General features: G+C 41.0%; 1 pseudogene; it reads left to right on the top strand.

Annotated features, from left to right (window-relative positions):
- Window positions 1–4,612: 4,612 nt before the first annotated feature.
- LOC138807727 (leucine-rich repeat-containing protein 14B-like) lies at window positions 4,613–17,289 on the top strand (annotated as a pseudogene).
- Window positions 17,290–26,471: the final 9,182 nt, after the last annotated feature.

Raw genomic sequence — 26,471 nt, 5'->3', positions numbered from 1 at the left:
CATCTTATAAATATGTTAGAAATAATCACAAGAAAGGGGCAGGGAAAGTGGCTCAGTGGTAGATCACTTGCTTGCATGCATGAGGCCCTAGGTTCAATTCCCCAGCACCACATAAACAAAAAGAAAAAAAGCCAGAAATGGTGCTGTGGTTCAAGTGATAGAGCGCTAACCTTGAGCTGAAGAGCTGAGGGACAGTACCAAGACCCAGAGTTCAGGCCCCACAACCAGACCCCCCCCCTCAAAAAAAGAAAAAATCACAAGAAAGAAAAAAAAACATGAGTCCTTATCTTAGGGTTCATTTTGCCTAACATCAACTTATCTGACCGTTTCTGCTTGTCTCAGACATATACTAGTTATTGCAAATAAGGGAAACCATGGGACCTATGTTTCTTTGGGCCTGACTTACTTCACTTAATATAATTTGTACCAATCTTTCCATTTCCTAACAAATGGGGCAATGCCATTCTTTCTGATGGAAGCAGAGAATTTCATTGTGTATATATACCACATTTTCTTGATCCATTCATCTATGAAGGGGTATTTGGGTTGGTTCCATATCTTAGCTATGGTAAATAATGCTGCAATAAACGTAGTCGTGCTGGTAGCTTTAGTGTGGCCTTGTTTGTGATCATTTGGGTAAACGCCCAAAAGTGGTATTGCTGGGTCATAGGGGAGCTCTATATGGAGTCTTCTGAGGAACCTCCATACTACTTTTCAAAGTAGCTGATATGGAATAATAAAATACCCCGAATAGCAAACACGATCCTTAACAGAAAAAATAGTGCTGGAGGAATATCAATACCAAATTTCAAACTTTACTACAAAGCCATAGTAATGATACCAGCTTGGTACTGGCACAAGAACAGACTTCAGTACTAATGGGATAGAATTGAGAACCCAGAAATGAACACACAGACCTATAGCCATCTAATCTTCGATAAGGGAGCTAAAAAAAATAGAATGGAAGAAAGACAGCCTCTTCAGTAAATGGTGCTGGCAAAATTCGTTAATCACTTGTAGAAAACTAAAGCTAGATCCTTATATATCACCCTGTACCAGAATCAACTCCAAATGGATCAAAGACCTGGGTGTCAAAGCAGACACCCTGAAAACATTACAAGATAAAATAGGAGAAACCCTAGGTCTCCTTGGCACAGGCAGAAATTTTTGTAAAAGAGATCCAGAAACACAGCAAATCAAAGAAAGGTTGGACAATTGGGAGTGCATGAAATTGCAGAATTTCTGCAAGACAAAGGTCATAGCTGGCAAGATCAATAGGAAGTCCACTGATTGGGAGAAGATCTTCACTAGCCATACAATGGACAAGTGTCTCATATCTACAATATACCTGGAACTCAATTAAATCCCCCAACAACAAATCCTCAAAGAAACAACTGCCCAATAAATAAGTGGGCTAAAGAATGAAAGAGAAATTTCTCTGAAGAGGAAAGAAGGATGGCCAATGAAGAAATAAATGCTCAACCTCCCTAGCCATAAAAGAAATACAAATCAAAACAACATTGAGATTCCACCTCACCCCAGTTAGATTGGCTATAATTAAGAACTCTATTAACAACAGATGCTGAATGGGATGTGGACAGAAGGGAACCTTACTGCATTGTTGGTCGGAGTATAAACTTGCTCAACCACTTTGGAAAGTAGTATAGAAGATTGCATTTTGAAGCCAGCTTGGGTAAAATGTGAGTTTCCAGATCAACCAACAAGCAGGGATAATGGTACACATTATAATTTGAGCTATGAAGGATGAGTATGTAGAGGATTGTGATCCGAGGCTGGTCCCTGGCAACAACAGAAATGGATACCTAAACCTACATGCTCAACGTTATATTTTGCAAAATGTGGAAGAGAAGCCCTTTAAGGCATATGTGTGTGTGTGTTCTATCTGAATGTCAAGGGTTGAAGTGTTGAAGTAGCATGGAAAATAAAAACATGGACCTCTTCTTGTTGAACTGAGGAGCATAACGTAAATTCTTTTTTTTTTTGTCGGTCGTGGGGCTTGAACTCTGGGCCTGGGCGTTGTCCCTTAGCTCTTCAGCTCAAGTCGAGCGCTCTACCACTTGAGCTACAGCGCCACTTCCTAACGTAAATTCTTCTATGAACTCAGGAATGCATCTCGGCTGAATCCCAGCATTGAGATTTTTCAATAACAGACTTTCATCAATTTTTCCTGCTAATGGAAAAAAGATACTAAACGAAATATTAGTGCTTAAGTCTCAAACACCTCTCTTTCTCATCCACTTCAGAGTTTACATGATGGAGAATGATCAAGTTTTCCTCGGGGGACAATGCTCACCAATATGGGGCAGGATTTATCAGGCATGTGCTCACTAATATCTGAGAAAGCAAGATTGGAATAAAGGGGATATTTGGGGGTTTTCTCTTGGGTGGTATTTTTTGTTTGGTTTCGTTTGGTTTTTGCTAATCCTGGGGCATGAACTCAGGACTAGGGTCCTGTACTTGAACATTTCTGCTCAAGGCTAGTACTTTACCACTTAAGCCACAGCCCTATTTCTGGCTTTCTTTGGTGGTTAATTGGAGATAAATTTCTCAGGAAGTTTTCTTCCTGGCCTTTCAACTGCAATCCTCAGATCTCATCCTCAGCTAAGATAACATGTATGAGCCACCAGCAACCAGCTGGAATACTTGGATTTTCTTGCTTTTTTTGATCCTGTGGGGCAAGCCAGACAAAATATAACATTTTCTTTTACCAAATAAGAAAGAGAAACTTTTAAATCCAACTGTATGTAATCTGTTAGAATGAAGAGTTTTAAATTTTATAAAAACTTCATATTTTCATTGTGCTAATACACAGAATCTTCAAAATCCAGAAAATATTCATTCTGATTATTATTATTATTTTGTTGTCTCAAAAAGAAATTAAGGCATTCCTAAATGGTCGTGTTATTCTTTCCCATATTTTCTTCTAAAAGGTCTTTGATGTGCCTCTAAATGTTACTGGTTTCTGCAAGATAAAAGAAATTCCCTAGTACCACTTGAAATATAATGCTCTCCGTTAGAGTTTATGAGAAATTTCTACCTTCCGCATAAATTATCACTTCATTTAACTCTGTTAGTGTAAATTGTGTCTCTCTTAGGAGCCACAGATTTGCTAAACATTAGTCAAAGAAATAATAGAAGCCATTCTTATAGGAAATGATCAGTTAAAACAATACTTTTGTTTATGAGTATGTGTGTTGTGATTTGGAGTTTTTTCATAGAAGTCGTGGGGATGGAGCACAGGGTCTTGTGCACACTTCGCAAGAACACTACCACTGAGCTGCATCCCTAGCCCCTTGTGTGTGGTTTTGAAATCATGATGTCACAAGCCTGTAATAGAAATCAGTATAGCAATTCTGGGATTTGCCATGCATTTATGGAAACGCTGAGGAAAGATGAATTTTTAAAAGTTCCTGGATGTGGTTTTCATATCCTAACATTAGGGAAACATTGAGAAAGAACAAATATTAGTAGGTTTCTTGAGTGCTGAGAACAACCATTATCATTTGGGTTTTTTTTTTGTTCTTTTGTGCTACTACTGGGGCTTGAGCCCAAGTCCCTTAGCCCTTTTCACACAAGGCTGGCTCTCTACCATGTGAGTCACAGCCACAATTCTAGTTTATTTTGTATATAATTGGAGATAAAAGTCCTGACTGGATTAGCTGCAAACTGTAATCCTCAGGTCACAGCCTCCTGAGTAGCTAGGATTACAAGCATGAGCCACTCATGTTGAGCTGTCATTTTGGTTTTTATCAGCCCATGAAACACATCTTTAATACTAATTTTCATGTTTTGACATTTTAAACTGTGGTGAATTATAAATAACCAAATTTCCAATATATAAGTGTTTAAGTTACATTGCTCATATTCATAGTGTTGTGCAACCATCACCAGTATTTAAATTTTTTATTGCTTCAAACAGAAACTGTAGAGCACATGGGCAGCAAAGATGGCGCTGGGAGGGAGTAGAGTGGGCAGAGCCCAATTGACCTTCTGATCAGTTCCTAACCAGTCCGTGAAGGCTTAGGTGCATGATAGGGTATGACCTTGACAGTGATTGGTTCCTCTTCCTCCCTTGCCTTTTTGTCTTTAAAAAGGGCTGCTCTCTTTTAATAAATGAGTTTTCTACCTGCTGGATTTGGCTCCCTCCTGTGTCTGATTGTCTCCCGGGCTGAGGGAGGCTGGGGAACGGGCGAGCGCCGCACTTACCTTTCCTCAGACCCCGTCCGTCTTTCGTGGGACGGACAAAGACCCGACAGAAACTGTATCATCATTAATCAATAAATTGTCACTCATCTCTTCCTCCATCTAACTGTGGACAATCTCTAATCTGCTATCAGTTTCTGTTGTCTATTCTAGATATTTCTTATAAGTACAATCATACATGAGCTATGCTTTTGTGTCTGGTTTGAAATACTTAGTTTTATAATGTTTTTCAAGGTTGGTGCAGTCCATGTTACAGCATGGACAGAGTGTCATTTATTTCTTGTGGCACATTAATTTCCATACTATGAGATGCCATATTTTGTTTATTCATTCATCTATAAATGAACATTCGGAAGGTTTCTCTCCAGTATTTATAAATAAGGCTACAATGAACACTGGCATCCATGTAAGTTCTATTGTCCATTGTTTGTTTATATCTTTACAAATAGAATTGTTGAGTCATATTGTAATTCTATGTTAGACTCTTTGAAGATTCACCAACTTTTTTTCTATGTGGTTGTAACATTCTACATTCTCATTACCTTAGCTGTGCCAAAAGAGTTCAACTCCTCCTCTTTTTTTCCTAGTCCTAGGGCTTGAACTCAGGGTCTGGGCACTCTTCCTGAGCTTCTTTTTCTCTACCACTTGAGCAACACCATCAGTTCCAGCTCTCTCAGTTTATGTGGTACTGAGGAATTGAACCCAGGGCTTCATGCATGCTAGGCAAGCACTCTACAACTAAGCCACATTCCCAGACCATTTTCTGTATTTTTTTTAAGTCACAGTCATTGTAGAAGGCATGAAGCAGTATCTTCCTGTGATTTGATGGCATTTTCCTAGCAACTTTGGGGTTGCTTAGTGGTGCTTTATCTCTCTGCTTTGAAGAAATGTTTGTTGAAGTTCCACAACTATTTTAAAGTGAATTTCCTTTTGTGTTACTTGATTGAGGAGTTCTTCATATATTCTCTGAGGTTAAAATCTATAATATATAGTTATTTTCTCACATTATTTAGGTTTTTTTTTAACTTTCTTGGTAATGAAACTTGGTCTGTTTAAGAATAGTATCTAATTTTTTTCTTTGGATAAAAAGGGATACAAAAGTTCTTAAAATAATAATAACAGCCATAATTAAAAATGCCATGGGTTTTTCTCTCAGAGGTTCATTGTTCTTAGTGTATAATAGATTAATTAACCTCTTTTCTTGTGTGTGTAAATGAAAGCTGCTTTTAGTTAGGACCTCTAGAGTTTTTCAGAGGTTAAAAATGATAAAATTTGATAAAACTAAGTATTTATTTCACTTATAGAACAACTTTCTCTCCTCAACCTGAGTAATTATTTATACTATACTATTGGAGTTAGCTAATATTAATTAGAGGAAGGACTTTTTATCAAAGGAAGGGATTGCATAAGTTGTGGGAATACATGATGTATTGAGGAATACTTACAGGCTTCTGATATATTTTAGAAAAAAATTAAATTTAAGAGAATCTTCATCAGGCTGGGAAGTTGGCTCAGGGGTAGAGTGCTTGCCTGGCATGCCTGAGGCCCTAGGTTCAATTCCTCAGCATCACATAAGCAAAAAGAAAAAAGCCAGAAGTGGCATTGTGGCTCAAGTAGTAGAACGCTAGCCTTGAGCTGAAGAGCTGAGGGACAGTGCCCAGGCCGAGTTCAGGCCCCACAACCAGACCCCCCCCCCACAAAAAAAGAGTATCTTAATCATAGAATCTACAGAAGTTAAATGAGTCGTGAACAAAGTTGAAGTTTGCCCAAACGCACAGAGTACAGAGATGAGACCAAAGTGGGTAAGTACTACCTGGATCTCCTTACTGTGAAATATCCTCCACATATTAATGGGATAAATGGAATTTTTCCCAAGCACACACAATTCATACCCTCAAGATAGAAGCGATTCCATTCAAGTATAGGCTTTGGAGGAATTTAACATTCAACAATAATTTTAAGAGATTCTTGATTATAGTAGACAAAAAGGATTATATTGACCTTTCAGTCTCAAAGCTTTATCCCTATTAGAAAATCTTCAAAAAATGATTTTGTGACTTTGGAGAAAATAATTAACTATAAAGCTTCATAAATTATATTAGGAAAATAAGTTCATAAAATGAAGAGTTGATGCGGAGTTATGAAAGACTTCATACTATTTTTCAAAGTCTCTTGGAATCAAAATCTCTTCTCAGTGTATTGAGAAAGTAGAAATGTATCTAGTGTTAGAATCATGGATACCTAAAACATTGAGTCATCCCAAAATTCATTGTATCCCTGAAAAGTACATAGAGTTCTAGTATCTTAATGGCACTCTCATGTGGAACCCAACTATTTGTCTTGGCATTTAAAACTGGGGAAGTGTTTTCCAGGGAATGAACCTTTAAAATATTCTTTTCTAAATAAAACAAAGGAAAAATCTTTCTTAAATAATTCTTTAAAAGGATTCATCAGCTGCAGAGATCTGACCTTATGGGTATCCGGGATGTGCAGGTACAGCAATGCCTTTGTGGAAGGGCTCTGGGAATATGGAGCCACACTGAGCTCCTGGCTAGAATATGCTGCCAACTACAGGCAGAGCCCTGTGCAGTCAGGTGACCTATTGAAGTCCTCATTTATTTCTTTGTCATTGAAGGCGACTTTTTTTTTGGGGGGGGGCGTCCGGTCGTGGGGCCCTTCTGGGCCTGGGCACTGTCCCTCAGCTCTTCAGCTCAAGGCTAGCGCTCTACCACTTGAGCCACAGCGCCACTTTCGGCTTTTTTCCTTTTGCTTATGTGGTGCTGAGGAATCGAACTCAGGGCCTCAGGCATGCAAGGCAAGCGCTCTACCACCGAGCCACCTTCCCAGCCCATTGAAGGCAACTTTGAGATAGTGGTGCAGGCCCTGGAATCAGCAGGTATGGCTGCTCTGCAAATGCACTGCCCCTCATTCAGGGAAGACAGCTTGAGCCCTGGGTAGCTTCTGCAGGTGTTAGGCCTAGCCAGGACAGGTTAGCTGTGCAAGCTGGAAGTTGCCCACAATGTGCGGCTACATGCTGGCATGTGCAGCAGTTGTTAGCCCAGGTGGGATTCCCTCGTCTGACTTCACTCATCCTCCCCATTAAGGCCTTTGACACACCCTTCACTTCTGTCCCAACTTCTAAGCATGAAGACTGCCTCCTTGGCTCCATCTCCTGAGAGCTCAGTCACATGACTTACCTGATAGAGCTGAGTGTGGCCCTCTCCATGCTGACAGGGAAGATCCAGATTCTCCTAGGGTGAATCTCAGATACTGAAAGGAGGAGGGATGGGTCAAGCACTCTGGTCATTGGCTTCACAGGCTGTAGGGGCACTGAGTGATAGGTAGAAGAACAGCTTATTCACAAAGCCCCAAGCTCAATGCTCTCTGGAGCTGCACATAAGAGAGCACAAAAGAGAAATAAAGAAGTTGGAGGACCAGGAGTGATCCAGAATAGTGAGGGACCTCAGGGGACTGCTTCTAGTTAGAAAGAGACAATGTGTAAGGTAGGCATCAAAACCAGGCTTGCAATCCCAACACTCAGAAGCCTGAGGAAGAAGGAAAGTGAGTTCAAGTCCAGCATGGATAACATGGGGAGACTGCCTCAAAAAACAAGGTCTGGAGGTGTAGCTCAAATATTAGAGTACCAGCCAGTGAGCAAAAGCATCAGATACTGAGTTTGAATGGTGTCTTGGTCTTCAAAATAAGAAAAGAAAGAGAGAAAGAGACAGACAAGAGAGAGAGAGAGAGAGAGAGAGAGAGAGAGAGAGAGAGAGAGAGAGAGAGAGAGAGAGAGAGAGAGGAAGAAAGAAAGAAAGAAAGAAAGAAAGAAAGAAAGAAAGAAAGAAAGAAAGAAAGAAAGAAAGAAAGAAAGATAGAAAAAAAAAGAAAGAAAAAAGAAAGAAAGAAAAATGAGGGCTAAAATGTGCCTTGATGCTACAGTGTTTGACTAGCACATGAAAAACCCTGGCTGTAATCCCTAGCATAGATAGGAGGAAGAGTGGGGGAAAGCAAGAAGAGCAGGACAGAGAGGGAAAGGGGGAGGGGGAAGGGAGAGGGAGAGGTCTCTGTGAAAAGAACATGCTAACTAATGGGTCTAGAATGTTGCTTTATAAGGCAAAGCTAACTATAGTGACTCCTGTAGCTGTCTATTGTGGTGCAAAAAAGTTCCCAACACTGTGTGACTGGCATTATCTCAGGTCAGGTATAGAAATCTGGCTCAGCTGGGTGACATGAGGTTGTTGTCAGCTGACTGTGGGACTGCAGTGTCACCCTGGCCTTTCTGAGCAGATATTAACCCAAGATCATTCATGGGAATTGGGGGAATGCCTGGCCTCCTCCATAAGCAGGATTATCATAAGGTCTTAGCTAATAGTTTCAACCATTTGCAGTTATGATATCAAGAGGGGCATGCACAGACAGTGAGGGACTCAGTCAGAGACAGGGCCCAGCTGCCCCTTTGCTGATGCTTGCTGCCAACACTATCTAAATCAGAATTATTGGATTGTGGATATGGTGCCTCAGTTGGGGATGTCTGGCTTTCCCTTCCTGGCTCTATAGTAATGGATTCTTCTATTGTTAGAGTAATGGCTCTTTTTTCTTACTAATGCCTCATTTCCTCTGTAGCAAGCTCTCAGAGTGGATGTTCTCTCCAGGATCATGTACATAACTCCTTTCATATGAAAATGGTTGTTGATAAAATCTGCCATTTAGGTGAGATGAAGACAAAGGTTTCGTTGGTTCAGGTTAATTCTGAACCACACAGCAAGCCCAGCAGCTGTAGACTGTCTGAAAGCAAGGGAGCCAGCCTGCATCCCAGTGAACCATATTTATGGACACAGACATTTGCATTTCATGTAGCATCATGTGTCACAAACTATTTTCATAGACTGCATGCAGTCAGGTAAGAACAAGACTTGCCCTGCAAGGTGTAGTCTTTGTTCTCTGTGACAGACAAGCAGATGGATTGCTCACATCCATTGTTGCTCACATGGAACTCCCCTGATTAGTGCTGATTATTCCATGTTCTACAGCCCGTTCAGGACATGATTGAGAATGCTGGACCTGGCCAATTGTGCTCTGAACCATGTGGACATGAACTTCTTGGCAGACTGTATCCATGCTGCCCAGCTGGATGTGTTGCACCTCAGTAGACACAATCTGCTTCATTTATATCCCTCTACTTTCCTCAAGCTCCGGCAACAGGTTGCCCAGATAGTGCGGGTGTGGACCCCAGTGGAGTGTGCTATTACCCATAGCTATGTGGTCATGATGATCCTGGGCCTGTGTTCCTGCCTCTATCTCTAGGAGCTCAAGTTCCTTGCTAACCTGCTGTGAGCCTGCACCCTCAAGCGCCTCTTCTCTGCACTGTGTAAACTCCCTGAACTTCATTACATGGAGTTCCTGGTGCCTAAGAAATACTACCTGGAGAGTACCAGGATGAGCTGGCCATGTCCACATATGATCAGTAGAAATATGCTTGATTGCAGAAGAGCTGCATGCCATGCTACTATGGGCCAAGCAGGAAGACATCCCCACCTCCCACCACTTTTCTGGAGTTTTCACCCAATAATTAATGAGACCAGCCATGAGCTTGGTGCTTTCTTGTTTCAAACTTTCAAAACTGCTTTACAAAACTTTCCCAGGGGCTGGGAAGGTGGCTCAGTGGTAGAGCGCTTGCCTTGCATGCTCGAGGGCCTGGGTTTGATTCCTCAGCACCACATAAACAAAAAGAAAACCCCGGAAGGGGCGCTGTGGCTTAAGTGGTAGAGTGCTAGCATTGAGCTGAAGAGCTGAGGGACAGTGCCCAGGCCCAGAGTTCAGGCCCCACGACTGGACCCAAAAAAAAAAAAAAAGAGAAAACTTTCCCAGAACATTAAAACAAGTAGAGTAGGCCCTTGAATTGTGCTAAGGAAATGTCTTGCATTTCAACCAGCCCTGTTGCCCAGAGATCAATCCCTATATCAGATCCTAAGGCTAAGATGTAAGCAACTGTAGTTTCAATGAAAAACCTTTGTTAGAGAAAGCTGTAGATACACATGACAGACAATGTAGGAAGAAAACATGCCTTCTAAATGTGACATCGGAAGCCCTGGGGTTCAATTCTTTTTCCTTTTTTGTGCCAGTCCTGGGGCTTGAACTCAGGGCCTTTGCACTGCCCCTGAACTTCTTTTACTCAAGGCTAGCACTGTACCACTTGAGCCACAGCACCACTTCTGGTGTTTTCTGCTTATGTGTTGCTGAGGAATCGAACCCATGAATTCATGCATGCTAGGGAAGCATTCTATCACTGAGCCATATTCCCATCCTCCTGGGATTCAATTATAGGACTAGGTGAAGCTGTTACAGCAGAGGTCCAGGCATTGTGGTAGAGTGTTCAATTGGACCTAGGGCAGCATGTGCTGGAAGCAGTAACAGGGAAAATTCAGATCACTTGTCACAGAATACAAATAAAAGGTAATGGGTACATTTCTTATCAAGCATTGTTGCCTCCCACTTTGTTTCCTCTTACCATCCCTAATAAGAAATGTACTCATTACCTTGCTCATGTACTCATGTAATTGTAACTTCTCTGTAAGGTATTTTCACAAATGCGTGTGTGTGTGTATGTGTGTGTGTGTGTGTGTGTGTGTGTGTATAAATACAAATAAAAGAAGATCTCATAGAAAAACAAACAAGAGAAAAAGACTGAAAATGAAAAGTAAAATGGAAAGGGAACCCGACTTTTGGGCCTAGCAGAAACTCAGCAGATCTGGTAGGAATTGTTCTGCATGGTGTGGCAATATTTCCTGGAGAATGTTTGCAGGGAATAGAAGCAGGGCTGGTTTTTGGTTGTTACCAGTGGCTTTGTGCTTGTTTTGCTCTGCATCCAGCTCAGTGAAAGCCTGATTTGAGGGTATCTCATGAGTAAGAGATGCTCCAGTATTTCTTAGTAAAATTCATATTCCATTTTCTGCTGAGCAGCTAGATTCATTTGACCACCAGCCTCTACCACTCCCAAGCCTCGTCCTTTGGTTCTACTAATCAGAGCCAGCCCTAGCTCTGGGAACAGGCATTAGAACTCTATTCTGTTACAGTAACATTCTTACCTGCCAGTGGCAGTCAACAGAGAGACCCAGTTCTCCTTTAGAGATGCCAGAGACCTTCTGCAGCTAGCTGAATCACAACTAGTTACCAACACTTTTCTGTTCAAGAGTTCCTATGACTCTAACAGAAGTCACATACTGGGGACTCTTTTCATTGCTCTCACTAAAACGCCACAGCACTGTATAACCTGATGTCCCCACATTCTGCTGCAGGAAAGGTAACAGGCTGGAATCTGTGCAATTTGGCTTGAAAAATTTGTTACAGTGAGTGAAAGATTGATTCCTGCCTAATTCCTCCAGCTCAAGCAAGACACCAGGTACAAGAAAACAAGCGTGGCCACATGCCTGTCAGCAGGCAGGTTCCAATCAGTGCCTGGCCAAGGATATAACACTTGGTCCCCAGGGGACAATAGCCCTTCATCCAGTGTAGAACATTCAACTTGTGGGCCTGGTCAAGGAAGTCTCCTTGTGGCCTAAGAGAGCATAAGCCACTTTTTATTTTCTGCTTCTTTGTGAAAACAAGCCCTATATAAGTCCATCCAAAATATAGTCCCTCAAACAACCTCCAAACCTGAAAGGTCTATGCACCTTGCTGGCAATAAACAGTCCCCACCTGTTGATCATTGAGTCTGGCCTATTCCTTTTCTGTTTTCCTCCATTTTCTTAACAGTGAGAATGCTGAAACAGGTATGTGGGTTCAGGAGACAATCATTCCCAGGTTGCCAATGGATGTTCATGGCTACTTCTAGATTTTAGGTCTGATCCTACTCTATTCTTACTTTGAGGTTACCTGAGATATCCTTAAAACAAATTCCCCTCATTAGTGTCTAAGACAACTTAATCACTGTTATTTCAATTCTTACAGGGTCTGAGAATGAGTCCATCAAAGCGGGCTTAGAGATTAAAGAAGTTTGTTAGGTGTTACAGAAGTTGTCCTGCCAGGGACACAGTGTAGACTTGGGAGCTAACACTATGACCCTAAACATGAACACAGCCTAGGCTAATGAAGGCAAAAAACACAAGCAGGTACAAGCTGCAAAGTTCTATTAGTATGATAACATCAACTTTTTTTTTCCAAACAAGGGACTTTTACAATGGCAATTTCCTGTTATTTCATTCCTCAGTTTCAAGCAAGAGATTATTGCATTCCTCAGTTCCCCATAAGAGGTTAATATTCTGACTCAGTGTCCTTGCTTGGTCTTGGGGTCTTTAATCCTAAGAGATCCTTACATTCCCCTTTCTTTTTGTAACTGAGTCAAATTCTTGACTCTTTTTCCTGACTCAGGAGGCTGTACTGGGCCTGAAGGGCCATCAGCTTGACAGTCCCAATTATTTTTTCTATAAGTGATATCAAAGACTTAACCACACAGGAACCAGTAATAACAAGTAGAAGAAATAGTATAATTGCTGGTGGCTAGGGATACTAGCCACCAGGCCAAAAGGCTTTGAACCCATACTAGATCTAGTTTAGCAGATGGATGCTGGTGGAGTCCTTCACACAGTTTACCTACAACCTTTATGTTTTCTTCTCCAGCCGTGATTCATTTACACAGTATCAGCACTCTTCCCTTAGAAAAACATAGGTTCCCTCTTTGGAAGCTGTGAGAAGGTCTAGTGCCGTATGATTCTGCAAGGCCACCCCCACTAGAGAGTTCAGTTGTCTTTGTATGCATGCCAGAGACACTGAAGAGGCATGAGTATCCTCATCTACCCTCTCCTCAAATTCTTGAGCAAGTTTTAAACTATGTCTTACAGCACCTCCAGCAAAAGCTGCTCCTCCAACAGAGGTAACCAGACTCATCCCTAACATTATAGGAATAAAATCTGTCCTCTTGGTTAAGAGGTGGCATAACAATCTCTGAAAATTTTCACTTTTGGTATAAAGATTTAATTGGGGAACTGCTGTTATCAAAATCCAAGAGGCCAAGGTTGGATTAATGTATGACCATAGGCTTCCATTGCACCAGAACATAGTAGGAGAAGGGGTGTGACATCAAGATACCTGAAGCAGTTTGTCATATTCCACAAGTTGAGTTGGTTGGTAAAATTAAATTGCTACAATCAGGGACATTACAATAGCAGAAGTAAGAAAACTGTCCCCTTGTCTCTGATTTTAAACTGCCAGTGGTAGTTAACATCATTTAGAGCACAGAAGCATAAATGAAAAATTATGATGAGATGAGTCTTAGCTTGAGAGGCTTTTCAGGGTCCATCCATTTGTCTCTTCTGGTAGCAGGGCCACCTTAAGTGGTGAAGCGTGGATCCAGGACCAGATCCCATTCACCTTGACAGTGGTTGGAGCTGTTAGGATAGCAGTATAAGGTCCTTTCCACTGAGGATAGTTAGTTTTTTTAATGTCATATGACCCACACAGTGTCTCATGATCAGTAATTAGGGCCAACTACAGGGGCTGCCTGTAGGAGTGCCTGAAATTGGGAATGGAGTTCCTGTTGAACAGTCTGCAGTGCCTGTAAAGACTGGAGCAGTCATCTATGTCAACATTGCAGTTTTTAAGCGAGGATACAAGAAGGATGGTCTGCCAAACATCATTTCACAGGGCATAAACCCTTTGGAATAGACAATGCAATGGGAGCGCAAAAGGGCAAAGGGAAGGAGTCATTCAGTCATGGTAAATTTAAGAGAATCCCCTCTCACAACGAGTCTACCTGGCTGCTCTAATTAGCTAAACCAGCATCTAGATTGAAGTGGGCATATCCTTCCTCCCTACCATACAGATAAACATAAAGAATAGTTCCACATCAATTCACCCATCCTGACTCTATGTATATGAAAGCTAGTTTAATTTCATACCAACTTACTCATAAGCTTCATTTTTAAGACATACTCCTACCATTTGTTACATACTTAAACTTTCTGGGGTTTGTCTTCTTCCCCTTTTCACTGTGACAAACATTTTAAGACAATCCTTATTTTTATATCTTTTTTTTTTTAATCCAGATGAGATTTTTTTTCAATTCCTTTCTAAGGCTTTCTTTACTACACTCTTTCTTTCCCTGAGTTTCTTTGTGGCTTTTGGGCCCATTTTGCTTCTTTGGCTTGAGGAACCAGGTTATCAGAACTGCCTCAAGGCATCCCTTGGGTGGAGAATTTTGTTAAATTTTTAATTCTAATAGCAGGAGTGAGTTTCATTCCTCCTACTACCTCCATTGATAAAGATCTCTCCTTTATAGCTATTGTTGGAAGCGGCCTTTTACCACACCCAAACCAAGCAAGGATTTGATTGTAGAGTGGATTTCTAGTTTCCTAATCCTTGAAGTGCCTGAGGCAAGCCAGTGATATCATCCTTGCCCTCAATATCTACTGTGGGAATAGAGAGAGTTACTGGATATCACTGAAATAATATACCACAGACTCAGTTTCAGCAGATCCAAAGCAGCTTTCCACTGGGAAGCAGTCAGAGGTGATGGAGTCAGGCAGGAGTCCAGTCCACTGTCACTATGGTCAACATGGTCAGGATGACAACATAGATTTCCTTCCAGATGACTATAAGGCCGTCCTTGAACTTTATCCAGAAGGGTGGGTAGAAGCAGCAGCAGGGTCCCACACTGACTCAAAAGGGTTATCACACATTTTTCTGGGCTGCAAATTTCTACTAAGACTGGTTAAGGATATGTGGCATAGGCTTGATAGGCGGGTGTCCAGCTGGTTTTTAAGGCAACATTTGAGGCAGTGGCCCAGGACAATTGACCAGGGTGACAACTTTTATTAACTAGATAGTTCTTTTAATAAGGCTTGTAACCATTTCCAAAATGTGCAGTCTCCACACTTACACACTGTTAGAACTATGTCCCATGCCTCTTCCTTTTCAGGTAAGGAAAAAATGATTTCTGACCCCTTTTTGTGGCCATCAGTACTTTAATACAAGAACACATACACAAAGACATTAGAGAGGGATATGATACAATTCAAATAACATCTGGAGCTTGAAAATATTGTGCAAATGTGAATGTCTTAGAATCAGTAAATGAGAGTGGTTATATAAGATGTTAATAGTATGTTCATAATAAAAAAGCAGTGAAGAAGTATGTGGGAACTCTCACTACTCTTTGCAACTCTTCTTTGAGTTTAAAATAATTTCAAAACAAGAAGGCTTTCAAGACAAGATATGGCTTAAGTATATCCATCCCATATTTTTTGGTTTTGTTTTTGAGAAAAGTGTTAAATCTTTAAAGAGGAAGCATTCACCCAAAGGGAGACAAAACATTCAAATCCAACTTTGACTCCCTAACCTGTGGCATATATCTCTGAATTTTTTATTTCCCTATAACTTCTCAAAGTACAAGATAGTTCTCAATTTGACACTTCGAGATTTGACTCATGGAGGTCGTTGGCACCAAAGGTGAGCAAGTAAGAAGCAACATTAGCCAGGCACCAGTGGTTCACACCTGTAAACCTAGCTACTGAGGAGGCTGATCTGAGGATCACGATTCAAAACCAACATGGGCAGGAAACTCCCTGCAATTCTTTTTTATTTTGGCGTGGGGGTCGGGTGGTGGGGCCTGAACTCTGGGCCTGGGTGCTGTCCCTCAGCTCTTCAGCTCAAGGCTAGCACTCTACCACTTGAGCCACAGCGCCACTTCTGGCTTTTTTTTTTCTGCTTATGTGGTGCTGAAGAATCGAACACAGGGCCTCAAGCATGCAAGGAGAGCTCTCTACCACTGAGCCACCTTCCCAGCCCTCCCTGTGATTCTTATCTCCAAATAATCACCAGAAAACCAAATAGAGTTCTCAACCTCAGCTGAAGAGCACAAGGACAACGCCCAATCCCAAAGTTCAAGCCCTACTACCACCAAAAAAAAAAAAAAAAGAGAAACAACATTAAAGCTGTTTGTTTTTTGGGCTTTGTGTATAAGCTACACATCCCTCAATTGTGAAATCATACAGTTTGGCTTTCCTTACCATGCCTTTTTCTCATAATATTCTGCATAATCTCCACTTATTTATGATGCATTAGGCTTTGCAGCAATAAATAAGCCCCATGATGAAAGTACCTCATTCTGTTCACAGCTTTGTACCCAGTATTCAGGACAACACTTGATATTCACTGAAAAGAAAAGAGACCATTATAATAAGAGATAATGCCTCGATAAAAGACATAAGGTCTGGGGATATCAACTTCCCACCCCCGCCTCTACCTCGAGAGCCCTCAAACAAGCCCAGATGAGCTGGTTTCTAAGATGATGTCCAGGTCCAATAGGCACTTTGGGCAGGTGACGTCTCTCCTGGGGACAGAGCAGCCAAAGCTTTTGCAAAACTATTGCTGGAAACTTATTTTGGAACTCTTGTGACAAAAGAACACTGAGAATTGCTTTGATGTGCTGATGTTTTCATCAATTTCTTGGTACTTCAAAGACAAAATAGTCGAGAAGCCAGCAGCAACAGCTAGCTCTGCTCAAAGCTTCAGGGTAATCCGTTTGTATGACTCTTCTAGCTCCACTAGGATTAAGGTGCACTCCCATCCATAGATGGTGAATTTGCCAACACAATGCTACAAATGACCAGACTTCATTTCTTTAGACAGCCTAAGTAGTTTGTGTGTAAGTAATAGGTAGCTACCTCTTGCTGTCCCCTCCAATGTCCCTGGGAACATCAGCTTTTGATGTTACATTGGCAATATAGGAATTGTATACATGACCAAGGGTGGAGCCACAAAGAGGCACTCCAGCCCAGGAATGCTAGCTAGTAAATGGAGAGGCCTCATGGACGGAAGACCATATTCCAAGCAATTTCCAATCTATGACTCTTTCTCTAAGCTCTTTTGGGAGGTCTTCTTTTTCACTGTTGTCTTTTTCATTCATTCCATATTAGCTGCAGCTCTGAGTGCAGAGTCAAAATCCTGGCAGATGGGATTGGGCAGAAACCTGAGTTACTGCCCAAAGAGGTATTATGTCTCATTCTCCCTGGAGACAGAATGCATCTTCCAAGAAAGCTTGCTCAGCCTTTTGGAGAGGAGCACACATGAGCTGAATCCTGACAACAGGAGGAAGAAAACTTCAGAGGAGGTTTCAGGAGCCAGGGGGCAGAAAAGTCTTTTTTGTTTGTTTGTTTTATTATTAGTAAGTTTTATTGTGAAAACATTGTACAGAGGGGTTACAATTACATGAACAAGGTAATGAGTACATTTCTTATTAAGCATTGTTGCCTCCTTTTTTTCCCCTTACCATCCCTACCAGCCCAACACCCTCCCCCCCCCCCCCCGCTGAAAAGTCTTTACATTACAAGGGACAGTCACTTCCATAGGAAGTGTCTAAAGACTAGAAGTACCCTGTGGACAGTGTCAGCTGGCAAAGGCAGACTCAACCATCAGTTGATTTCATTCAGGCATAACATCCCAGTACTTGTAATATTCAGTTGTTGAAACTCAGGGGTTTGAGGACAACACAGGACTTACATCCAAGTTCACTGTAGAAAAAGCAACTGAAATGTGCTCTTTCCTAAGGTTGTAAACAAGTAGCCTTATTCAAACACCAAACAATAAAACCAGATTACATTATGTGTTTTCATGCGTATTTGTGTACATGCACAAGAGACCTGGGCCTGTACATGGTCCCTGAACTTTATTACTTAATGCTAGCGTGTTCTGTCACTTGAACCACAGCTCAACTTCTAGTAGTTAAGTGAAGGTAAGGTTCTCGTGGGCTTCACTCTTACTAAGCTGACTTTGACCCACAATCCTCAGATCTCAGACTCCTGAGTTGCTAGGAATACAGGCTTGAGCTATTGGAATCCAGGGGTTCTTTAAATGCCAGGAATGGGATGGATAGATGACTAGTTCCAAGGTAATGATGAGATTATGCATGTCTGGGTAGAAGGTGAGAAAAGGGAGAAAGGATATAAAAAGATTGGAGCTAGAACATGGCAGGGAGATGCCTCATGTGGTGAAGGCTTCGGTAGGGTCTAGTGGGATGAAATCACAGGCTTTGAGACTGTCAGTTTTGGCTGCCTCCATCTTGAAACCATGGACAGAATGGGTAAGCTTTCTATGGCTAGAAGCCCTTTGGGTGATGACACAAACCATAGGAGGTGTATGAAGATAAGAAGTCACCCAGGGGTGGCTCACATTTGTAATCCTAGCTACTTGGAAGGATGAGATCTGAGGATTGTGTTTCAAAGCCACCCTGGGCAGGAAAGTCTATAGCCTCTTATATTTAATTAACCAGCAAAAAATTGGAAGCAGAAGTGTGGCTAAAATGGGAGGCTGACAACCTTGAACAAAAACAGCTAAGGAAGAGCATGAGGCTTTCTGTTCAAACTCCAGTACTGGCACACAAAATAGAGCATAGATAGACAGACAGACAGACAGAAAGATAGATAGATAGATAGATAGATAGATAGATAGATAGATAGATAGATAGATAGATAGATAGATAGATAGATAGATAGATAGATAGATAGATAGATAGATAGATAGATAGATAGATAGATAGGTAGATAGGTAGATAGACAGACAGACAGACAGACAGACAGATAGATAGATAGATAGATAGATAGATAGATAGATAGATAGATAGATAGATAGATAGATAGATAGATAGATAGATAGATAGATAGATAGATAGATAGATAGATAGATAGATAGATAGATAGATAGATAGATAGATAGATAGATAGATAGATAGATAGATAGATAATGGACTAATGGACTAATGGACTTCAGGTACTGTAAGGAATATCCTATCTCAAGTTGGGAGACATGGACTGGAGATTGGCGTGGTCAGTCTTCAGTGTGCAACCATAAAGCTTCCCTATCTGATAGAAACCTGGTGGGAAGAAAAAGCCATGCCAGTGTGTCAGGGTGATGTCAGGGCCAGCTCTAAAGCAAGAAGGCTATCAGAATCTGTGTTCTGCCTATGAAGAAGAGAACTCATTGCTCTAGAAAGTGAGGGAATTGAAACCTAAATTACCCATCTTGAATAGAAATGGAAGTGGAGTTCTTTTTACGATAACTTAATATTATGTCTAAGAGCTATTTCTGTACATACTACCTCCTAAATAAAAGCAGGTTTATTGACAAAAATACCAGTTATGTATGATTATACATTTCAATAAAACAATTGTAGTACTTAATACTTTAGGGAATATACTACAGTATTTGTTCTGAAAATGTTTATTCCCTATTTTTACCTGATACATAATGTACTATGTGCTACCACATGTTGTTCAGATGCATGTATAACATGGCATATTTTTTAAATCAGAGTAATTCTAGTGTGAGTTAGTGCAAAGTAGTCAATCAGAACATGTGGTCTATAGAACTGGCAGATGGCATGATCAGCTGCTAAACCAAAGCTAGCTGACATGGATATGGGCGAAGAGGGCTACAGAAGAATAAAGAGTATGCTCAAAATGTTGAGTACATAAGGATGGGGCAATAAATCTTTGAAGTCATAACATTACAAGAAACAGAAAGGATAGCCACCAATCGGAAAGCCATCTTCAAGGTCTACAATTCTCCCTATTTAACCCAAGACCAATCTCTGTAATGAGGAAGATGGCCAAGATGGCTGACCTGGGCCGAATTGCCCTTTTCTCTGTGGTGTGTCTATAATATGTGCTCTTTGTTATTTTTCTCTTCTACTAAACCCTTCGATCATCTTTACATATGTTTTCTTCTTACCTGAATTCTCCTTATGCTGGATGCAAGGACCCAGGTTGGATAGCTGCCTTATAATTTGTGGTAACATGTAATGGATTCGATTAAGTATGTTTTATTCTGATTTAGGCTCAATGAATGGACACAATTCTATCTGTCTGTCTGATCTGTTCAAATACATCATTTATAGTGAACACAATAAAAATTCTGTCTTCAAGCCTTAAATATTTGTCATTACCTATCTGTCACCCTTGTATGTGAAGGTACACCTGAACCTCTTCTTCCTAAGTGTACTTTATACAAACATTTGGGACTACATAATTTCTTGAGCATGGTCTGGTTAGATGAAGACAGCTATTTGTGTTTAGACAGTATCTCAATATGTTGCTTAGGTGAGCCCTGAACTAGAGTTCAAGTGAGCTTCTGGCTTTAGGTTCCAGAATAGCTAGAACTATAGACATATGAGACAAGCAGAGATGGTCAGAAAAGATGATGCTAGGCGAAATGAACCCCAAGATAACTCTATTATTTTTAACACTTTGCTTTTGTTTTGCTTCCTGTGTCAAGAATACCTTTTCCTTTCAATAGGCATGTAGTATTTTAAGAATTGCTTTCCAGTTAGTTGAATACATGCAGTAATAATTTTATCACCTAGGTTATTTTTCCAGACCTTGCCTAGGACGGACATATGGTGCTGAGGCATGCTTGCCCAGAATATCTTCCTCTCTCTGTGACTTATTTTGAGGAATATTCAGATGTATTTAGCTGGGTCAAAGATGAGGCATATTTCATTACTTAATGTACTTTGTCAAGCTGTCCACAAAACATTTAATTAATTTGCTCTCCCAACAATAGATTCTAATTTCTTGCTTTCTCTGCAAATCTCACAGTATTTAAAAAAAGAAAAAAGAAAAAATTTCTGCCAGGTGCTGGTGGCCCACGACTGTAATACTTGTTACTCAGGAGGCTGAAATCTGAGAATTGTGGTTCAAATCCAGCCCTGGCAGGAAAGTCTGTGAGACTCTTATCTCCAATTAACCACCAGAAAACTGGAAGTGGAAATTTGGCTCAATGTGGTAGGGCTCTAGTCTTGAGCAAAAAAGCCCAGGGACAGTGCCTGGACCCTAAGTTCAAACTCTATGATCAACAAAAACAACAATTCTAATAGACACAGAGAACTCTTCTGATATTTGCTAAAAGCATATTTCTTTGTCCCCTTGCTTATATGTTATACCTCAGAAAGTAAGACAACTGAGAATTAAGGAATTTAAAATTAAAAGAGAACTCCACCTCCTAGGATTTCTATCTTGCCCCATTAGCAACACTGCTCCACCAGAGCCTTGCGTTACAAGAGAGATAGTATATACAAAGAAACTTGCATGAAATAAGGAAGGCAGAAGGAGGCTGTCCTCTGCTGCCCTACCAGCACCCCAGGCATTGATTCCTGGTAAGCAGAGACACATCAGTGTGGAAGATAGTTGACTTCGAGTATTTTATTCTCTAGATAGAACTGGAGTATAGGGAAGTGGGCACTGAGCATGGAGCTATTTAGCTGGCAGGCAGGAAAAGAGAATTTTCTTATTTCAAGGTCAGAAAAGACAAATGAAGTGTAGGTTCACAGCTGGAGTCATAGATCCAAGTGCCAGCATTGCTGCTTACCAAGGAACTCAGGCTCATATCCCTGAGCCTCAGTTTATTTAAAGAGTGTTGAGTACAGTGTACTGTATCATCCTTGGCATTTGGGTGAATTGTAAAGGGAAACATGCAGGTAGGCAGAATTCAGGAGGCACATCAACTCAGTGAATTTTATTTCACAAATCAAGTGAGGCTTAAATTGAGGGCTTCCACATGTGTGCACCTCCTCTTCTAAGATCCCTAACAAGGGGCTAGGACAACTTTGTGTCTCTGTGGCCCTTTCGATCCCCTATGTTTTTCCTTTCAGTGTCTTTTCCAGGACAAGCTCTAGTGCATTAAGCAGCCTTTAATGTAGGCAAAAGAAACACTGAGAGCTATTCCCAATGCTTAGACAAGAATCTCCCACTGGCATTACTGATGATCTTGTCTAATGTAAAATCTCACCTATCCCCTAGGGTCATTAAGGCCAGCGATGGACACAGCTAAGTCCATCACTTTGTTGCCTGTATTTTCCATGCCACATATTAGTGAGATACCCCTTCTATTGTTCAGCTATCTTGGGGAGGGCAGAGATAGCTATGCCAGCAACAAAGAAAGGTACTTTCTGCTTTATTAAGCTGGCACAGGGAGGAGCTTCTCTGTGGAACAAGTGGCCAAGGATGCTGCTTGCTTCTATGGCAACCCAACATGCAGCCAGCATTCAGGGTTAGCTCTGTCCACCACATTTAACAGAACTGAAAAACGTGGCAGAATTTCTGTTATTTCTGAAAGACCAGGTTACACTTTAATCACTGGTTGTAATAGCTAATCTGAGAGGGTGATCTATCCCACTGCCCAGGGGCCTTGAAAAATTAGCTCAACTTCAAGGGTTACCCACAATGATTTCCATGGTGTCAAGTGAGTACAACATCAGCAGAGTGGGAAACAAATAAAAATAGATGCATTTGGGGCTATTCCAGTTTCCCATCCAGGAAACACGAATTCAAACAATCTTGAAAATACATTCTTAAAATATGGCTGCAGAATTTTAGCTCAAAAACACGAAGGAGAGATGGGAATTCCATTGCTTATTTGTCAGGACTTTTGATTGGGGCTGGCAAAAGGTGAACTGTTTTGTAAGACGTTGGTTGGGGTGAAGCCCCTGTCTCTGAGCAGGTTAGGAGAATGGCTTTACAGCCCAGAAGGATAGCAGAGGTTGGCAAAAATTTTTTCAGGGGACTGTAGTAAGGGCAGGGCTGGTCTACATCCCAGTTCAGCTGCAAATATGTCTGAAATCTGACCTGCTGCTTCCATTTTTAGTGTCTCAAAGCAATGCTTGACATTCTTCCTCGATAAATTGCCAATTTCTTCTGAAGCTCTCATATTCATTCTAATTGCCTATTATTCCCACCATAATATAAATAAGATAAATAAGCCATGTTTGCTGCAATTGCAATTTGTTGAAATTCTTATCTCTTTCTAAAAATTCCTGTATAGTTTTGATGGCTAAATGGTTATCTAGAAATATCTGCACAGTATCAACTTTGATAATTCAGGATTTTTTCTCTTCCTTTTCACTTTTGTTTCCCCTGAAGATTGAATCAAAGCCTGTGCATGCTACGTAGGTGCTATAGTATTTGATTTATGTCCACAACCCCTTTTGTTTATACTTGGGGGTTATATAGTTTTGCTAATCTACTAGTGCTGGACTTGAACAAGAAATCTTCCTACTTTGGCCTCCAAAGAAGACAGTATTATACCTATATACCAGAACACATAGCAATTTTTTATTATTGTTTTTTATTGTGAAAATACCACACAGAGGGATTACAATTACATGGGCAAGGAAATGAGTACATTTCTTATCAAGCATTGTTGCTCCTCCTTTGTTTCCCCTTCCCATACCTTCCCATTTCCTCCTCCCTCCCCCCCTCCCCGCTAAAGTGGCAAAGTTTCTTTTTTTTTGTCCCATGACCGACAAAAATAAAAAATAATGAAACACATAGAAAATTTTTCTAGCTAAAATCTCCACAGGATCTACTTGTATATGAAAGAATTTTCCACAATTATTTGAAACTCATTAAAAAAAAGAGAATGTACCAAAAAAACGAAAAAATCACATAGTACATTAAAAGTGCAACAACAGGATGGGATGGTGGCTCAGTAGTAGAGTACTTGCCTCTATTTATTGCAATCATGTGGCCCTGGGTTCAATTCTTCAGCAACATCTAAACAGAAAAAGCCAGATGTGATGCTATGATTCAAGTAGTAGAACATTAGCCTTGAGCTGAAGAGCTGAGGGACAGGCCCCAGCCCAGAGTTCAGGCCTCATGACCACCCGCCCCCTGCCAAAAATAAAAAATAAAAACAAGTAAATTTTTTGTATTTTCTTCCCACTATGATATATCCCCTCTTGTCACTGTATTTGATTTTGGTACTCTGGTATTTTATATACATTTATCTGAATAAGGAAAAGGAAGGGGAACAACAGAAAGGTGAGAAAAGATGACAGAGCAGCAATATACACAGAATAATATGTCGGAAATGATTGTACAACTTGGGGGGAAGGTGTAAGAGGGGAGGGAAATTATGAGAAAAATGAGGGAAGTGGTAACATGTTTGAGAAGAAATGCACATTCTACTTTACTTAGGTAAATGTAACCCCTCTGTACATCATCTTGAAAATAAAAAAAATATGAGTAAACATATGAATGATTAAGTGCTTGCAGCTGCACTAGTTCAAAAGACAGTTACCTTGATGGAATGCCATATGCATTAAATAATTGATGGTGATGTAATTAGCAAAGCAGATCTGTAGAAGGTGCATTTCTCCAATGTTTCAATTAGAGAAGATGGAAAAAGTTTCAAAGTAGATCACTGGACAACATCATTAATGTACTAAATTGCATGGAAATGCACATTTAAAAATATCTAAGTTGGCAATAGTAGATCTACTATGTGATCTTGTCCATATTTATTGCAATCATTAAGAAAGCTGTAGGTCCACCAATGATGAATGGGTAAAAGAAAAACACAATCCCTACGTATGTGTGTGTGTGTGTGAGTGAGTATACACATTTTTGGTTATGGGGCTTGTACTCTGGGCCTGGGCGCTGTCAGTTAGCTCTTCAGCTCAAGGCTAACACTGTACTTGAATCACAGTGACAGTTCTGGTTTATCTTGTGGTTTATTCGAGATAAGAGTCTCATGGAGATGGAATTCCGGGAAGATGGAGGAGCAGAAGCTGGAGTCTAAACAAGCTCTCGCATAGAAAGCAGTTTTAGAGTTTCAGTGAACAGTCCTAAGCCAGAGAATCACACCAAGTGTGCCATCACAGAAAAGAGAGTCAGGCCAGAGAGAAAAAATCCAGGCTAGGAGACAGATCTGAGCTCTTGCTAGCAGCTGCGGCGGCGGCGGCGGCGGCGGCAGCGGTGGTGGTGGCGACTGCAGGGGCCATACCTGAACCACAGAGAGTCTGGGATGAAGGAGCCAGATGCAGCGGGCAAGTGGATTCTACTCAACACCAGCAAGAACCGACAAGGAGCGGACATCTTCATCCTGCAGTTCAGAGAACCAGAGATGACCCAGGAACCAAGACTCGGCGGGAGTAGAAGCCTGACATCCTCACTCCTTCCCAGGGAGCAGAGGAAGGAAGGCCACCCCTCCCACCCCCCCAGTATCGGAGATCTCCATCTTGGATACCGACAAAGCTCGTTGGAGCTGCTAGCCCCAACTCAAGCCTTGGAATGAAACAAGTCATTTAGCAGGTCAAAAGAACTTAACGGCGGCATGACCTGCCAGACTCAGCTCCACCCAGGGAAAAGTCACCCAGCTCAGGCGCCAGCCCTAGCAGTGGCTTTCTTCACTGGGTAATCAGAGCCAGAAGCTGCCCCTCCCTTCAGCAGCCTCGACAATCAATTGAAATTCAGTAAACAGAAACCCTGAGAATGGCTCCAGAGTGGGTGCTGTGAATTTCTCACAAACTAGCCAGCGTGAAAAGCTACTGTTTGTTGAAAGGCCTCAACTCTACCCAGAACCTAGCTTCATCACTGCAACTCCCTCTTTTGTGATTCTCAAAGTAGATCTGCCTCCCATTGAACTAGCCTTGGAGGAGGATCGCAAAATCCTGGGTAAAGCAGAGCATGTTTCTGCCTGTTAGAAAAAATTGACTTAAGAAACCAACCAAGACACAGGACCACAAGCAGACCAGAGACTCCAACAAGAGGCTGGTTACCTACACAAGGGAGATACTGGATTTTTCCCACCCCTCCCCAAAAAATCAAAGAACTTTCTTCCTCCTCCTCCTCCTCCTCTTCTTCTTCTTCTTCTTCTTCTTCTTCTTCTTCTTCTTCTTCTTCTTCTTCTTCTTCTTCTTCTTCTTCTTCTTCTTCTTCTTCTTCTTCTTCTTCTTCTTCTTCTTCTCCTCCTCCTCCTTCTCCTTCTTCTTCTTCTACTTCTTCTTCTTTTGGTACCTTATATAAATTTTTTTTTCTTTTCTAAAACTTTTTTTAATCTTTAATTTTTGCGTTTTTTAAAAAAAATGGTTTTCCAGTAACTTTTTATTCCTCTTATAATTTTTATTTTAGGGATACCTGAGTGTGCGTTTTTCTTTCTTTTTTTGTTTTCTTTCTCTTTTTTTCTTTTTTAATTATCTTTTTGTTTTTTGTTTAGCTCTACTGGACTGCTGATCTTTTTTCTTCCTTTCTTGTCCTTTTCACCATTTCCTCTCTTTTGTTCTTCTTTATGTGACTTAATTGTTGTCCTGCACATCCTCAGATAAACTCTTAGTTGACTATTAGACAATATCCCCCATTGTGTACACACTTAATCCACAAATTTATTACTCAATTCAAAACCTCTGAGGCTTAAATTCCTTAATAGCAGTACTACCTCTTTATACCTATATAATATTTTAAGCATTTTTATTTTTATTTTTA

Source organism: Dipodomys merriami, unplaced genomic scaffold (genome assembly GCF_024711535.1).
Source record: "Dipodomys merriami isolate MVZ:Mamm:240054 unplaced genomic scaffold, mDipMer1.0.p SCAF_43, whole genome shotgun sequence".
NCBI lineage: Eukaryota > Metazoa > Chordata > Mammalia > Rodentia > Heteromyidae > Dipodomys > Dipodomys merriami.
This window is presented reverse-complemented; position numbering and strand designations above follow the sequence as displayed.